This window comes from Pleurodeles waltl, chromosome 4_2, assembly GCF_031143425.1.
Source record: "Pleurodeles waltl isolate 20211129_DDA chromosome 4_2, aPleWal1.hap1.20221129, whole genome shotgun sequence".
Taxonomy (NCBI): Eukaryota; Metazoa; Chordata; class Amphibia; order Caudata; family Salamandridae; genus Pleurodeles; species Pleurodeles waltl.
Window position 1 is genome coordinate 610,091,667 of NC_090443.1, and position 15,882 is coordinate 610,107,548.

A 15,882-nucleotide genomic window follows, 5' to 3' on the forward strand; every position below is an offset into this window, starting at 1 on the left:
ACGCCTGCCCTGACCCAGATGTTAAATAATGGTACAAAGCAAGCTTTGCACCATTATTTGACCCCTCCTCCCCCGTGCTTGATTTTAGCATGGGTGATAAATATGGCACTAAGGCCATAGAGTCATTTTTCGCACGAGAACGCCTACTTTGAATCTCAGTGACGCAAAGTAGGTTTCCACGTCCAAAAAATTACTTTAACTCCATTTATTTGGCGCTAGATGGGCCTAGCGCCAAAGTATAAATATGGAGCTGATTTTACACCGAATTTGCGTGAACAAATGAAGCAAATTTGGCACAAATCAAGTACAAATATGCCCCCAGGTGTGCTATCGACTCAGTGTGATATTGACACAGGGTGCATTCCTGCGAATACCCCTGAAAACATTTTCATTTACGCCTATAGTCCCAAATAGGGAGAGTTAGAAGCCGCATTTGCAAGATGTTCTGGAACATTCGAGCTCCTAATGGCACTTTCATATAAGGTTGGCTTTTTGTATTTGCGTAAGATTCGGATAAACCCCACGGCTAAACGGATTTTCCTTATTGTAGAGATATCATTTTCCTTGGAGACTTGAGCGCCCAGATCTTCTTTAGCAAAGGCTTTGTGATAGAGGCATCTAATATTTAAGATGGCGCCAGATTGAACTGTTCCTCTGCCTCTCTTAAGTAAATGGCCCAGCTACTATTTTCATCTTTAAAAATTGCTGTCAGGGCCCCTCTCAAGCTATCAGTGTTGGCTTTATGGACACTCTGGTAGAACTGAATCATGTCCGTTTTGCACATTATATCCATTTTTACTATTTCTAGTTCCAGTCATATCCCTGCGTGTCTAGTTGGTCTGGGGATATGAAATACCCTTTTTTAAGCCCTCATCTGGCAATTCACCAATGAAGTTGTTAAACTTCCCAGAAATGCAAGATGACCATAGGAAATTGCAGGTAGTAATTTTGCTTTTATCACTCTCCTTATTGGCTCTGATGTCAGCGTCTTAAGCTGGCGATAGAGTTTTGCTAGAGCATAGGAGATTTTCTCTGATTTGGTTGTCAGTGCCACTACCTGGTGTGATGTTTTCCCTATGTTGGCTAGCCAGACTCCAAGGTAATGGTACTTGTCTTCCGTCTCTATGTTTAGCGGACCGAGTTGCCGGACTCTTTGATGTTTATTTGCCTGGTAGCCAAAATCCTGAACCTTGGTTTTCGCAGCATTTGCTCTTAATGCATTTCTTTCATTGTAGCTGTATAGTATGTCCAAACCCTTTTTTAGCCCCATCCGGGTTTGAGCGAGGAGGACCAGGTCATCCGCATATTGGATTATAGGCAACACGGTTCGACCCAGTCTCGGAGGCAACGTATTTCCTCTGAGCAGTTCTGCGCCCAAATCCGCCATATACAGATTAAAGGTGTTGATCTTCCTGGTTACATGTGTGCTTGTGATTTGAATACACGCCCAGGTGTCAGAATTTAAAGCAATTATCGCTGCTAACTGTGTGCAAGTCAACAATGTCTCTCTTTAGGAGGAAGACGCTGGATTTCCAGACGTATGATGCAAAATTTGCATGATATACTTCTTTGTCCTACTTAAAATTGCAGGCACACATTTACTAAGATTATGCTTTGGGGTGGCAGCATCTTTGTTGTGCAGCCCAGATGCAAAATCCATATTGAGATTTATCAAGCCATGCAAATACAGCTTTGCGTGAGATGTTATCCCAAAAGCATTGCAACACAGTGCATAGCGCTGCCTTCAGCAACCTTGCTTCGGGGAGGCATTATAATGGCTGGTATAGACCCGGAGCTCCAACATTCCAATTTTCATCTTAAGTTGTCTCCCTTTTTAATTTAGAACATTCTACCCTTAGTGGGTGGAATGTTCTAATAGCCTTATAGCCCTTGTGCCTCAGTCTATTCCTGTTGTTAAAGGCCTTCACCCTCGTTATAGGCCCTAGCATGCGGGTTGGGTCTACAACTCAGATTGAGTGCCTTTAAAAACTGATATAGCCCTCAGCAGTGGGTTATAAGGCTATAATGTGTTTAATTCTCCTTTTTACTTCAGCACACATAGAAAGAGGTACAAATATCTCTGCAGCAAGCACAGAACACATCTTTAGCTTAGGAGGGTTGGAATCTATAACATGAAGGATACAGAGAGAGCACTGCAGCAATGAAGTAGTCCTTAAGCATCATACTTGGATTTAAACCACCACCTGCAGATTACACACAAACATAGGTACAGTCAAATAGACACTATAATACTGGGGTGATGATCTAGGACCTGGGGGATATATATAAGGTCATATTTACTAACATTTTGTGATTTGCGCCACCTTACGTGGCTTTGTAAAGAAATGTAACGCAACACATCGGCTTGCTCTGCTTTGCATTACATTTTGTTCTAAGAGGCATTCCATGGGTGGAGCATTTGTGTTCCCATGCATCCACCCATGGATTTCAGGCAAGCCCAGATTTACAAAGGTTTATAAACCTGGGATTATGTGAAATCTCTATGCCTCCCCGAGGATGGCATAACATGGAGCTAAACCTATTTTCTTCTTAGAAGAAAATGCTTTGAGAGATTGTTTTTTTGCAGAAGGGTATCCCATCTTGCACAAAAACAATTCTACTTGTACACAGGCACCCTTGCACCATGGTGCAAGGATGCCTGCTTTGGCGCTAAGCTGCCTGAAGTGCGCCAGCACTATGAGAGAGCAGACGTGCACCATATCTTAGTGGATATAATGCATTTCTTCTCTCTCCCTGCATTGCACAAAAGGTTAGGAAATCTGGCACATAGTGCACACTGCTCTGGTCTGCTGCAAACAAACATCTTTCCTAGGGCTAGTTTATTTAAGAAAGACCGACCAGCTGTTTGAAAGAAAGTCACGCACTGGCCAGGACTCGGAGTTTTGTTCTTCATCCATGCAATCACTCATCCTACTCAAGCCCCCTCCCTGCTATCATTAAGATTGCTCCCCTTGCCAATGTTTTGGGCAGTATTACTCTTCTGACTTCTATGAGTCATTAGTCTCACAAAAGCGTGGTGAGAGGACTTGAGCCCCTCTCTATAATGTGGGGGAGTTACACTTCTTTCATATCATTGGGCCAGCACATGTGTGAGCTCACTAACTGTCGAGCACACTGAGGCAAAAACAGAAAGCTAGTGTTATACCTGATGTAGTGTCAATGTCCCTCAATCCCGGCTGTGCATGTAAGAGCATTGGGGGCATGCATACTGATATGCAGTGCTGGGAAATAGACCAATGACACCAGATTCCACTTCCACCAGCTATATCTAGGCTGGTTCTCGGATTCAAACAACCCAGGGAAATATGCTGAATTCAGCAGGGTGGCATTTTCAAACACAGGACACAATTCAGCAGTGCCTTCACGTTGTATGCATTCTGTTTGGTGCAGCTATCTATATACTGGAAGGGGGATTTCTTGTTTTAACATTCAGTTGGCCACAAACAAAGGCCTTACATAAAGGTTCACTAGCCCTTCTTTTGTTCAAGTATCATTCTGGCTGACAGCAACTGGATCCTAGCACCTACATGCCAATAGTGGTGTAGTCCAAAATGATGGGGCCTCCCTGCAGAATGTGAAGAGGAGTCCAAGTCTCCTACATCTCACAAATATTAATTGGCCTTTGGCCGAATGGGTCCCCCCTTGATGGGTTAGAGGGCCCTTGAAGGGTTGGGAGCCCCCCTGCATGGCAGGGGCCTACATTATGCCCCTGCATGGCAATGCAATAGAAGGAAACTAAGGCATACAGCTTATCACTTCACAAGTGTTTTTGAAAAACTATGACCTGGAGGCATGTTTTGAACTTTGTTCAACTCCCATGGAAGAGATGTGCATGTACTGTAAGAATGCAATATTTATCTGTGTGTATGAGTAATTACACAAATAATGATTTAAAATGTGCGTATTAATTTATTTTTTATTTAACTGTTTATAGCCCTACTCCTCCCAGTGTAGGGTGTCAAAGCATTTTACATCATACACAGACACACAATAAATCCTACAAGTGAATAAATGAATGTACAGGAAATGTTACTCAAGACAACGAGGGTTGTAAGGTGTAGGTATCACACATTGTCCATACTTGTAGACATATGTTAAGAGGAAAAGGTTGGAGAAATGCAAAGTCATGATATAAAAAATAACACACTGTTTGGGGTTGTCTGTACTAACAAGACTTTATTAATTTCAAGAGGAGCCCTTCTTTGTAATCTTAGAATAATAAAAGATTGAGAAAAAAACAATAATGATCTAAACCTATGACATACAGTTTGCATGCAGCTGTCCGATACGGGTAAATAGAACACTGTGCTATACTAGAAGGACTGTAATTCATCAACCGAAAGTAACACAATAATCTCACTGTCAAAAGCAATTGCCCCACTTACTTATCTACAAATCTGTGATCTGCATGTTACAGGATGTTTTTTGCAACAGACGTATTACCAGTCAGGTGCAGCTTATCGTTTTTAGTAAAAGGGGCAGGACCACAGGCTGTTACGAGCACAGAGGGAAAGTGCACAGCACTCCCCCTCACTGCGCATGTATGTCTGGCCGGCCGTCTCAGGCCGGCCAAACATGCATGCGCAGTAGGCTCTGTCCAGCCCAGCAACACAGTTGCCTGGCTGGAGAGAGCCTGCGCAGCCTCCCAGTCTGCTTGGGAGTGCCCTGGCTGGGCGCTCCCAGCCAATCATGACGCTGTTTTGAGCAGCGCCAAGATTGGCCACAGGGCAGGCTGGGAGCTTGTGCCTGCAGGCTGTCGGCAGAGACGAGGAGAGGAGCAGTGCAGTCGTGACGGCAACAATTAAGGTAATTATTTTTTTTTAAATTAATTTGAATCCCCCCTGTGTGCGCCGCCCCGCCCGTTACCACCAAGAGCCGCTCCTGTTAACAGTATGATACTTTATGAATCAAAACTGTGATTGGACAAAACAGAACTCTCCCAGAACTGCAATAACCTCCAGAGTTATCTTACTTCTATTATAATACCCTCTCAGTTGCTGGGCACAAAAGGATTTCTGCAGCAGGTGTCTCAACCATGTACAATACTTTAAAATGCAGCCTCTTTTTGAGAATTTGAGTAAGCCAGAACAGATTTGCTATACATTTTGTCATAGTTGTCAGTTTCCTTGCTGCTGAGCTGATTTAAAAAAAAAAAAATGTGTGCAATTGTCTGTTAGACTCTGCATTTCAAGCTCCGCCTCACGTAACTGAAGTTTGAATATTAATTTATCCTTTCCTCAAATAATTGACTGTATTCCACGCCTCTCCTACAATTTTCATAGGAAACATAGAAACACGACACCCATCAGCTAATAGAGTAAATATCGTCCTGATAAAGTTGAACTGTGGCAGGATGTCGATTTTAGGACTTTTGCCGGACAACATTTAATTACTGTTGCAATTGTTCTAAATCTTGCTTCCAACACGGCCGAAATATATAGAATAATTACGCTAAGCATTTGTCCGGTGCATAAAGGGGATGGAAAGGGGTTCCAACAAAGTGTGTAGAGTGTAAAATGGCGGCGTGAGTGTGTAGGTGAGATCTCAATGATGAGGGCGACCCGACCAGCCAGGTGGTGACAGCACACGGTGATTGTGCGCAGACTGCATTCCCACAGAGGTCACCATTATCCGCGCTTCCAGTAAGCAGGCCTGGTGCTGAAAGGTTGCCCGAGACCCACCTCCCTCGGTTTCTCTTACAGTAAGGGTCAGCCACTCAGAAAAGCAATCAGATAGATAACCAGCCCAGGACACATTGCCATCTTGCTATTGCTGCTGCCCTTCAACACTTACGAAATCTGAAAGCTATCCAACATGTCATTGTCCTTGCGGAAACAACTGAGCTGCTTTTAACTGCGACAATGTTCCCTCTGACATTAAATCTATGAGGAACTGTAAAATGTGTTACCAGCTTTGGGTTTTGGCGAGGCTGTTGCTCTGTGAGAGCACTGTCTAAAATGGAGTGCTGACAATCGCTCACAATGAAACAAAATGGCGCCTTATCAAAAGCTGTCCCTGCAGCACATTAAAGGTGAAACAAAATGAAGTGTTGGAATGTAATGCAGGCTCCCATATGCCTTCAGATCTTATCATCGACTGCTATTTATACATAGCGTCAGATTTACAAGGCCCTAGCGCCACCGGACCATCACTTTCAATGACACTCCCGTGGTGCTTTTCACTGCTCCATATTGACAAGGAGGCATTAAACCACTTTTTGTAGCGTAACGCCTCCTTATTAAAATGGCCCCTACAAAACACAGTTTTCGGTGTCAGAGGGGCCTGCAATGGGTGTTGGTGTGGGCATTCCACTGCTGCACCCATTGCTTTTGATGCTGCCCCAGATTTACAAGAAGGCATAAATCTGAGGCGTGGTGTTAGCACGGCACAACAAGTAGGAATACTTTTATTCCTTCTCGTTTTTTGCTCCTTCTATGTGTGCTGCATTCTGCAGCACACACAGAAGGAGCAAAAGGTCATGAATGATTGTTTATGTGCTAGAAAGTGTCCCTTCCTGCACATACACAATCATTCCAAAATGACGCTTTGGTACTTCTATGTGTGCAGTATTTTGCAGAGCACATAGAAGTGCCAAATCGCCTTTGTAGATTGTTTATGTGCAGGAAGGGACACCTTCCTGCACATAAACAGTCTATCCCCTCAATGCAGACACCCTTGCATTATGGTGCAAGGATGCCTGCATTGGAGTAGGCCACTTAATTCAGCACAGGGGGAAACACAGGGGTGCGCTGTATTCTTGTAAATACTGTGCCTCCCTGCATTTCGAAAGTGATGCATCTCAGTGCTGCTATTTGCTGGTTTTGGTGCAGCACTTTGTTGAAATCTGGGCCATATTATTTTCCCATTAACATGATCTTTGCTTATTCTACCAAATGTGAATGCAGTGCCTCTCGGTATTTGTTTCCAGAAACATATAGGAACCGGGTGACTTTCTCAAAGTTCAGGATTTTAAAGGCTGCATGGAACAAATGCAAATGTTTTCTTAGCAGGACTGGGAATTAAAAGTAGCCCCAGCAAACTTTGTCTGACTAGCTCAGATAATGCATGTTGCGAGCGAGCCTGACCACTGCAAAGGGAGGTTGGGGAGTTCTCTTACCCCAAGATTTGTTTAAAAAAATGCAAATAAAGTACGTTTTACAACGCATTTTCCATTATCGAACCTTGTCCGGTCATTGAATGGGTGGATGGAGATTGCAGACAGGGCTGCATGACTCAAAGAATGAATAGTTGGATGGTGATGAGTGGGTAGATGAATTAATTCAAGAAAGGATGACTAAAGACTTTTAGCTATGTGGATCAAAATGTCTCAATGCACTACCGAGGCTGGGTGGTCTGGTTTTCATTTTAGCTTCTGCAGTAAACATCATCCTACCCAAATGCTAGCACCACCAATCTTTCTAAAACATGCTTAGCCTGGATTTCTTTAACATAGTTTACTGATTTTGCTTCTCTAACAATTAAACAAAAGCATTGAGCATTGATTAAAATTGGGAGAGGGGAAGAGATAACCATATTTATGTGGTGGCTGAATTACACAACATGAAACCTGGAAACCTTGCATAAATCTCGCCTTCCCCTTGATGACATTGGGTGATCCTTGACAATTACTTTTCTCACAGTGCCTCTTTTCCTTCATCATCACAAGAGAGAGCACCTTGAAATAAAAGCAAAGTATCAAAAACATCAGTTCGTCATATGCGCTGCACAAAAGAAAAAGACTATAATGTTACATCATCTGTAGTAGCAAATATAGGTGACAAATTACAGTTTTCCTCTTGGTTCATGTGTAGCATCTTCAGAGTAATGGTGGGAGCATAAATGTTTCTAAGTTCATGTGTAGAATCTGTAACCTCTAACAATTGCCAGTCAATAATATGGTATAATGTAATTTATGCCGGAAAGTATTAATTTTATTAAAGACACAAAGGCGAGTATTATGCTTTTCTTTTCTTGCAACAAATTTAATAGCAGCAGTCAAGAATAAATAAATAAAGTACAAATCGCATGTGGCGATGATTACAAGCCAATGGGAAACAAATCGTAGTACCCATTTAACAACCAATCAGAATAATATATGTCATATAATGGCGTCACTTGACTGCGAACAGCCCTCTTTTCTTGCTCGAGATGTTAATAAGTACAGAATAAAGGCAAAATGGACAACATAATAATCAGGGCCATAAAAAGAAAAATAATTCATGACAAAAGTTCATAAATCCAGGAAACAGTAACTTGTCAGTAGAAGCGCCTGGAGTGCAAAGAAGGTTTGGAGGAGGAGTGTCAACATGTCTGAATCCAGAAGGACTGACAACAGGATTATGAGCAAGAATGTGAAGGAGCTGGAGCCGCTGTCAGGGTGGGAAAAAAACAAGAAGTTAAAAACATTGTGGTGGGATAATACCCGCCTCTGTGCCTTTAATAAAATTAAGACTTTCCTTCATAAATTAATGGGAAAATCTACTTTGTTTATCAAGACCAGAGGCTCCTATTATGCTTGTTTAAAGGGAACTAAACACAGTTCTAAAAACGTTGTCAACAGGTTTGCAATAAAATACTTTAAACACATTGTCATTGACCAACAAGCCCAAAATGCCTTTGAAGCAATAGCTCCCCTGGAAGAATGGGCACCAAAGATGGAAGTATCAATAACTGCGAAGGACATGATCCATTTAACCCAATGTGCAAGTGTGGGGGAAGACACTGGATTAAGAGGTTTTCTGAAAAAAATAAGGAGCTGTGATGCGGAGGACGTTCTTAGATCAACAGTTCTCTCTTCGTAAACCTTTAGACATTGTCCAACACAAAGTTTGGGATGGTCAGGAAAATAAAGGTAAAACACAGATGTGAGATTAGTTTTGGTACGTCGGACAACTGTGAACAAAACACTTGTTGGAGTAAATTGACAAGAAGAAATGTCTAATGCTCTAACGTCAGAAAGTGTTTTGATGGAAATGAGGCATAACAACATTGTTAGTTTTGCAGATAACATTTTAAGAGAAAGAAGAGTATTATCAGGCCATGACAGAAAAAGATTAAAAACAACTTTTATATCCCATTAAGTACTGTATGAAGGAAGAGGGGGATTATAAAACATTACTCTCTTTAATAGCCGGCAAATGAAAGGATGTTCTCCCACTGGTGTTCCATTGATGTAAGGATGATTAGAACAAATCGCTGACCTGTATAAATTGATTGTGCAATACGTTTTTCCTTTACTAGCCACTGTCGCTAAAAAAATAATAATGAAAGTTATATTTTCTGAAAAGGGATCAATGCATATTCCCCCTACACCAGCCGTGCCATAAAGACCAAGCTGACTTGTAAGCCTTCGTAGTTCCTGGAGCACGGGATTTCTTGATGTAGTATAAAACTTATGACAAAATGAGTGGGAAAGATTGAGAATTCCCAAAATTTTCAAGCCGAAAGGGTAAGAAGATTATATATTACTAGGTTGTGAGGACGATTTAAGGGATCCAACAACAGGTTTGGAAAAGAAGGGAGAAGAATGGGAAAATCCATGGACAGTTCCAGAAGGGTTAGGAACCACAGCTGTGTTTGCCAGAAGGGAGCTATGAGCACCAGGACAGTTTGTTGTTGTGTCTGCATAAGTAACCTGGTGATCATGAGAAAGGGAGGAAAGGCATAATTCAGATAAGTTGACCAATCCTGCGAAAGGCACCTGAGGCCAATGCCAATGGATCTGGGTACCAACTGTAAAATTTAGGAAGTTGGGAGTTGAGACGAGAGGTGAAAATATCTATCATCAAGGTACCCCATTTGTTCTGAATTGACTGGAATACAGAGCGATGAAGTTTCCAATCACTGATGTCTCGAAGATGTTGCAAATGCCAATCTGCCATGGAATTGAGAGTTCCTGGGAAATATTCTGCATGAACTGAAATTTAGTTTGACAGGCAAAATTCCCATAAACCTTTTGCTAATTTAGCAAGAGGTTTGGATTTGGTTCCCCCTAAATGGCTTGTGTACCTTACCACTGAAATGTTGTCCAATCTGAGAAGAACGGCACAACAAACTCTGTTTTTTAGCACGGCTTCTGATTGCAAAGGAGCCGGCAAGCATCTCTAAACAATTGATATACAATCTGGACCCCTCTAATGACCATGTATCTCCAGTCAATATTAGTCCACAATAAGCGCCCCAACCCATGCGGCTTGCATCTGATTTTAATACAAGATCTGGGGCTGATGCAAAGATCGTCCTGCCATTCCAGGTATCTACATGGTCTATTCACCACTGAAGTTTATGCGGGACTCTTGATCTAAAGAGTTGACGTCTGAATACGCTAGACCCTTACATAAGTGTTGTACTTTGAATCTTTGAAGTGTAATGTAGAGGGCCTGGAAAAATAGCTTGAATAGAGGAGGAAAGAAAGCCTACTATTCGTGCTAGAGACCTGTGAGAAAATAGGGAATTGCGAAGAATCTGAAGAATTTCTGAATTTATGGTTTTAACCTTTGCTGACGGAAGATGAAGGGTGGCGGGCATCCCGAATTCATAAGGAAACTGTTGGAAATGGCCTTTCTGTAGGGTCACCCCCAAACTTTTTGCCTTCCTCCTTCTCTTTTTCTGACCTTATTTTTGCTGGTTTTAGGACTGACTGCTAATCAGTGCTAAAGTGCATATGCTCTCCCTAAAACATGATGACATTGGCTCATACCCAATTGGTATATTTAAGTTACTTGTAAGTCCATAGCAAAGTGCACTACATGTGCCCAGGGCCTGTAACTTAAATACTACTAGTGGGCCCATAGCACTAGTTGTGCCACCAGCATAGGTAGCCTTTAATCATGTCTCAGGCCTGCCACTGCAAGGCCTGTGTGTGCAGTTTCACTGCACTTTGACTTGGCATTTAAAAGTACTTCCCAAGCCTTAAACTCCCCTTCTTCTACATATGTCACCCCTAAGGTAGGCCCTAGGTAACCCATAGGGCAGGGTGCTATGTAGGTATAAGGCAGGACATGTACCTGTATAGTTTATATGTCCTAGTAGTGTAAAACTCCTAAATTAGTTTTCCACTACTGTGAGGCCTGTCATAGGATAGCATTATGGCTACCCTCATATGCTGTTTGAGTGGTAGATTCTGATCCGAAAGGGGTAACGGGGTCTTATTTAGTATGGCCAAAATGGTAATACAAAATCCTGCTGTCTGGTGAAGTTGGATTTAATATTACTATTTTAGGAATCCCACTTTTAGAAAGTGAGCATTTCTCTGTACTTAAAACATTCTGTGCCTTACAATCCACGTCTGGGCTGGTTGACAGCTCCCTTGTGCATTTCACCCAGACAACCACTAACACAGGATGCTCAGTCACACCTGCACACATCTGCATTCTGAATGGGTCTTCCTGGGCTGGAAGGGTGGAGGGCCTGCGACTCACATTTCAAAGGACAGTAGCCTGCCCTCACACAATGGACTGCCAAACCCCCTGCTGCGACCCTGGCAGACAGGATTGTACTGAAAGGGGACCTTGTGCACTTCTAAACCACTCCTTGAAGTCTCCCCCGCTTCAAAGGCACATTTGGGTATATAAACTTGGTCCCTGACCCTACCAACTCAGACACTTCTGGACAAGAAACCTCCTGGGAAAGAAATTCTGAACCAGAACCTGCAACCTGCTCAGAGAAGCTGCCTGGCTGCCCAAAGGACTCATCTGACTGCTTTTCGGTAAAGGAATGCTGCCCTGCTGTTGCCCTGCTTCCTTGCTGCACTTTGGCTCTGCTGAGAAGTGCTCTCCAAGGGCTTGGATTGAGCTTGACTCCTGTTCCTTGAAGTCCCAGGACCAAAAAACTTCCTCTCTGCAAAGAACTCCTTGTGCAGTGAAAATCGACGCACAGCCTGCCAGAATCGACGCACAGCCTGTGCTGCTGTGAGAAAATCACTGCATCGCCGGACCAGGATCTACGCAACCCTGCTCCCTGAGTGGAGATCGACACAGTGCCAGTGTTGCAACTGGAACTTCGACGCATAGCCCACCGGATCGATGCATCGTCAAGCTGGAACCATGCAGCCCGACTTCCTGCGAGAGGAATCGACGAAGCACCTGCCGTGCAACATAAATTTCCCTGCATCGCCCAATAGATCGAGGCAGCTCCTGTGACTTCATCCTGCACGCCCAGGATTTTTCCGCATCGTCCCCGGGGCATCCAAATACCCCGCAACCCGAAGAGGATCCAAGCCTGCATGCCAACAATTGACGCAAAGCCCTTGCTGCGTGGAAAAGCACTGACACATCATCTGTGTGAGCCCGGAGAAACTCCCAGTTTTCTACGCATCTTCTCCTTTGCAGTCCTGTGCGGATAATTTAGATGCAAACCAGGTACTTTGTGCTTGCAAGAGGCACTTATTGTTTTTTAAGAACTAAAGACTCAATTTATCATCACAAAAGTGATATTTTGACTTGTATTTATCAAATCCTGATCGTTTTGACCTTAATCTACTTGGATCAATATTCTATATTTTTCCAAACCTGTGTGGTGTATTTTTGTGGTGTTTGCACTGTGGTATTGCATGATTTATTGCACAAATACTTTACACATTGCCTTCTAAGTAAAGCCTGACTGCTCAGTGCCAAGCTACCAGACTGAAGTAAGCATCCTTGCTTGGACAGGGGGTAACCTGACTGCCAACCAAAGACCCAATTTCTAACAGAAACCTAAAAATTATATTTGTTGGGCAGGAGATAAGAAATATTTTTCTCTGTTGAATATAAAACCTAGGTCTGCCAAAAGGGAGCATGTTAGACTGATGTGAGATTGAAGAGAGAGAAGAGTCTGGTTCATTATGAGAATGTTGTCTAGATAAATTATGAGTCTGACCTCTTCAGCTCTGAGAAGAGCTACCACTGGTTTCATGATCTTAGTAAAGCACCATGGTGCTGAGGAAAGACCGAAAGGAAGGGAGTTAAAATGGAAGCATTGATCTAACCACTGAAATTGTAGACATTTCCTGTAATTTGGATGTATAGGAACAGTATGATATGCATCTTGTAAGTCCAACCGAACCATCCAAACGTTTTGGAGTAATGAATTTCTGAGATGAAGAATTGTTTTCATTTTGAAATGTTGATAGACTACAAAATGGTTAAAAAGTTTGAGGTTGATGACAGGTTGCATCTTTTTGTTTTTCCTTTGAACTAGAAAAGTGGAACTGGTGAAACCTGAAGGGTCGGGATGACAAAGGAGGATTGTTTGTTTCTGTAGGAGGGACTGTGCTTCTATTGAAAAGTGGTTGGACATCTCTATTGAAAATTGGAGAGAATGTGGAAGGGAATACTGAAAAGGTTCTGAGTAGAGTTCGATAGCATAACCCTGTACTGTGTTTAACACCCAAAGGTCTGCGGTGATGGAGAAACATTTTGGAAGAAAAAAGCGAAGACGGCCACCTACGGGAGGAAGGCCAGAAGGTAGGGTCACCCATTTGATTATTGTATCTGGAACCTTTAAATCCTCTGCCTTGAAAGCCTCTATCTCTTTGGGGGTAGAATGGAGGTTTAAATTCCTGATAGGAGGTGTTGTAGGATGCTCTGGAACTTTGGTTGTTGTGACCGTGGCAGGCAAAGAGGTTCCTCACTCTGCCAGCCCTGGCAAAAACCCGTTGAGAAAACATGTGGTTTAAAGATTTCTGGGCACTGTCTAGGGAAGCAAAGGTGGAGACGTATTTGCTTAACTCTTTCACAAAGGAATCTCCAAAGAGTAGGCCTTCCGCCTTGATACCAGGGTCCACTATTGCCAACTTTACCAATTTTGAGTCTAATTTCAACAGGAGGCCTTTCTTGCGTTCATGAGTGAGAGCCGAAATGGCATTGCCAAGTAAACAAAAAGCTTGTTGGACCCAAAGAGAAAGTTCCTCTGGATCCATTGTAGTGTCTTCTAACCTGGCCGCCTCAGCCAAGTCAAAAATACGGGTAAATGGGCCAACCACATCCAATAGTTTATCCTGGCATGAAGACCATGCCTTGTCTACATCCTTGCGGGGATCCTTGCCAAATTTGGAAAAGAAGATAAGGAGTGCTGGGTCAAAAGTAGGAGTAATAGTAATTTTTTGAGGGAGAGAAGGACGGGGGCATTCCGATCTCAGTTTGGCTCTTGTCTGTTTATCCAGAGGAAACGTAATCTGGATGCCACATACTCCCCAACACGATCCGCAGGAACTCACTCAGTGAAATTTGTGTGGTGAATGTGACTGGATTCAAACATGGGAACTCCCTCCGAATCTGTGACAGATTTAGGCTTTGAAAGATCTTGTGGAGAGATCTTTTTTTTTTTTTTTTTTACAGGGGGAGGTGATAAGAACTCTCCGTTATCATTGTCAGATTTGTCATTATCTGAATCCATGTCAGCCAAATCATCATCATTATCTGGAAGGGAGGAAATTACGATAGGAGAAGAAATACGTTTGGATTTTTATTTAGAATTTGTCAACCATTTTTGATTTTTTTGTGAATATTCCCCTGCCTAAAAGGAGGCCTTTGAGGAGCCACGTCTTCCACCTTGTGTGAGGGAACCCACTGACCAATATCGCCAAATTATTTTTAGATTGAATATTGGATAATGCGCGATTTCTGCTTGAGTGAGCGGTGAGTGGAAGGCGACGTTCCTCAGAAACGGCAGAGATGGTGACCACTATCTGAGGAACGCTATTTGAAACCGAGCGTGAGGGCAACAACGCTCGTGAGTAGTGCAGTAACGGGCAGGCTCAGAAAATGAGTCAGAAAAGAAACGAGCATGCAGCGCACCAATATCACAATATGTATAGCGATATAACCGCAATAAATATTACCAAAAGGGCAATAATGAAGTATAGAAAATATATGTAGTACTTAACTTGACTGCGAGCAGCAAGAAAAGAGGGCTGTTCACAGTAAAGTGACATCATTATACTACATATGTTATTCTGATTGGTTGCTAAATAGGTGCTACAATTTGTTTCCCATTGGCTTGTAACCTTCGAGACATGGGATTTGTAGTTTATTTATTTATCCTTGACTGCTGCTCTTGAAGTTTACCAAGAAAAGAAAAGCATAATAGGAGCCTTCCGTCTTGATATCAAATTTAGTACATTAAAGTGAAATGTTCTGCCAAAATCACTTTATAAAGAAAATACACTGTTTTGCATTTTGAAGAGTCTTTATCATATACCTACTGGAATCTCTGAGCCAAGGAAAAATAGACCCTCGACCTCTCCCTCCCCAAAGCCCTGAAGGTCAGATTTTCTTGTGGCAACCCTGCAGGAGACAGGAACAACACGAATGCAAAAGCAATTTGGAAAACCATTTGTTTTGTGTTGCTTATTTATAAGCATTAGGCAGGAAAAGTGGCTGGCCAGTCCTCAGCTACAATACCGACCCCAGCAGTGAAACCGACAGGCACTGGATTTTTGTAATGTCTATGACCTGCTTTTCACTACCTTTCCACAGAAGGGAGAGAAATTGTGTATAATTAATAACAGATGATATCATAAGGTGAAAACTCTTTTTAATAAGGAAATACCAAATAATCAAAGTTTAAATTTCACTGCTATGTGCCAAGCATTTGGACAGTATTCCATTCTGAAGGACTTCTGACCTTGCCCTAGCTCCTGGTTGGTTATATGTTACAATGTCGAGGTCAATTATATTGACTTGAACATATATAACTCCAAAATATTGAATACCAATATATAATACATTTATCAGACAGAGGGAAGTGTAATGATATGTTTTATTGTGCATGATTTCAATTCATTATAGAATACAAACAAATATAACACTACCTGGACACCAGACACGGTAGTGGCTCCTTAGTCATGTATCAAGTAGAGATAGAGGATACTTGTGCCCA

The 15,882-nt window shown here is 42.5% G+C and overlaps 1 long non-coding RNA gene across 2 annotated transcripts in view; it reads left to right on the forward strand.

Annotated features, from left to right (window-relative positions):
* Positions 1 to 4,742: 4,742 nt before the first annotated feature.
* LOC138294193 (uncharacterized) overlaps positions 4,743 to 15,882 on the forward strand; it is a 40,877-nt gene continuing 29,737 nt past the window's right edge. For both annotated transcript variants that reach the window (XR_011203256.1, XR_011203257.1), the window contains exons 1-2: positions 4,743 to 4,827; positions 13,396 to 13,466. This is a non-coding gene — a long non-coding RNA (uncharacterized lncRNA). The remainder of the gene's footprint in view (positions 4,828 to 13,395; positions 13,467 to 15,882) is intronic.